This window comes from Poecilia reticulata, unplaced genomic scaffold (assembly GCF_000633615.1).
Source record: "Poecilia reticulata strain Guanapo unplaced genomic scaffold, Guppy_female_1.0+MT scaffold_335, whole genome shotgun sequence".
Lineage (NCBI taxonomy): Eukaryota > Metazoa > Chordata > Actinopteri > Cyprinodontiformes > Poeciliidae > Poecilia > Poecilia reticulata.
Window position 1 is genome coordinate 28,303 of NW_007615107.1, and position 1,811 is coordinate 30,113.

Genomic DNA, 1,811 nt, shown 5'->3' on the forward strand with positions numbered 1-1,811 from the left:
AACTTTTCTGAAGTTGTACTTTTGGTAGTATTTCTAAATATATTTATTTTAGTAAACCTTAATAAACTTAAATACATTCCAATAATATTTGTAAGTACATTGTAAATAAGGTCTAATAATTAGACTAATTCTATTTCAATGAAACACATTAAGAGTTTACATACATGCTACCTTATACCATCGAAGTATGCTAGAGCTATGAATGTAGATCAGTTATTTTTTTCTCTGATCAGTTTCTGGTCATTCTGGTTTCTTCTTTTCTCACTGAGGAATAAACTGCATCTGGATCAGAACCTGCAGGAAACAGAAACAATATTAGATTAACAGCAATAAAAAGCGTTGTTCTGAAGCTTCATGAAGAGTTTAGTTTTCTAACACCTCTGCAGCTGATGCTAAATATAATCCATGGCTGTGAAACCAGAATGTATCTGAGCAAAATGACGTTTCACCACGAGGTAGAAAATAAACGGATGGAACAAAATGACCAAAATAATTATCTTTCCTTCTGTTCTAAATTTCAAAGGAAACTATTTTGTCTGAGCTGCACTTGAAGGTTACATGGTTTGTGGAAGGTAAATAAAAAAAGACAAAAGGCATTATGCCGCCCCCACATAATGCCGCCCTGGGCAGCTGCTCATGTCGCTCATATCAGAAACTTCCAGAGTTTCCATCAGACATCAGATGATGCTGCTTTCATCAGCTTTATTGAGATTAATATGGTTTTATCTTTTTAACTTCAAAATGTTATGTGTGTTGAACATTATTTACACTTTAAACATGAACAAATAGGATTTATTGTATAGAATGTGACTGAAATGACCCAGGATAGCATCTATATTTCTATATCTACACAGACAGCTGGTCTGTCAGGAACTTCTGGGCCTGGTTTACTACCTGATGCTCCCATGACTAGAACCACATTCACTCTGTCACACACACACACACACACACACACACACACACACACACACACACACACACACACACACACACACACACACACACACACACACATTCACACTCAAACACACACACACACACACACACACACACATTCACACACTGAGCATCTTCTGCTGATTCCAGCATCAAACATGAGAGAAATAAAAACTGGACTTGATCTTAAATATTTTATCCACTGAGCCTCAATCCTGAAAAATGAGGTAAAAGTTTAACTATGCAGCCTGTTAAAAACTGAATCAGTTCTGAAATGATTTGATTTAAAACCAAATCTATAATAAAATATCCTAATAAAGGAAAACAACATCAAAGACAAACTGACCTTCATTTAGTGGTTTATTCTCATGATGAAGCCGTTTTATTCTGACATCACTGTAGATGATTCTGTCATCTTCAACTTCCTGTTCTTCACCTGGAACAGAAAATAAAATTAATTCACTTTGTTCAAACAAAGAATCCTGACTGGAATAAAACCTTCAATGAGAAACGATCAGCTGTTTGGAAACGAGAGTTAAATTTGAAAAGAGATGGAAAAACTACTGGATATAGTGATTGTTGTGTTTTAAAATTATTATGCAAAATTAACTTTACTTGTATGTTTGGGCTCTTTCCTATGAATTCCTCGCCGAACCAGTAGAACCAGTAGCAGAAGAAAAACCAGTGCAATGATGCAGACAAGAGATGGGAGAGTGTAGTTAGTGGGCAGAGGAGGAGGAGGAGGCTGAGTGGTGGCAGGTGAAGAGGTGGAGGTTGGTTTCTCTGGAATATAAATATTTATTAAATATGTATTAAACATGTATCAGGACTCAGGCAGCTGGATGATTGAACCTCCTGACCTTTGACCCAGATCC

General features: G+C 36.2%; 1 long non-coding RNA gene across 2 annotated transcripts; it reads right to left on the minus strand.

The window, feature by feature from the left end:
- Positions 1–201: 201 nt before the first annotated feature.
- On the minus strand, positions 202–1,699 carry LOC103460905 (uncharacterized). Of its 2 annotated transcripts, XR_533013.2 has the most exons (3): positions 1,552–1,699; positions 1,283–1,372; positions 202–294 (listed from the first exon to the last, which is right to left on the minus strand). It is a non-coding gene; the product is annotated as an uncharacterized LOC103460905 (long non-coding RNA). The 2 variants fall into 2 exon arrangements; XR_533014.2 differs by lacking the exon at positions 202–294 and having other exon boundaries at positions 1,279–1,372; positions 1,552–1,697.
- Positions 1,700–1,811: the final 112 nt, after the last annotated feature.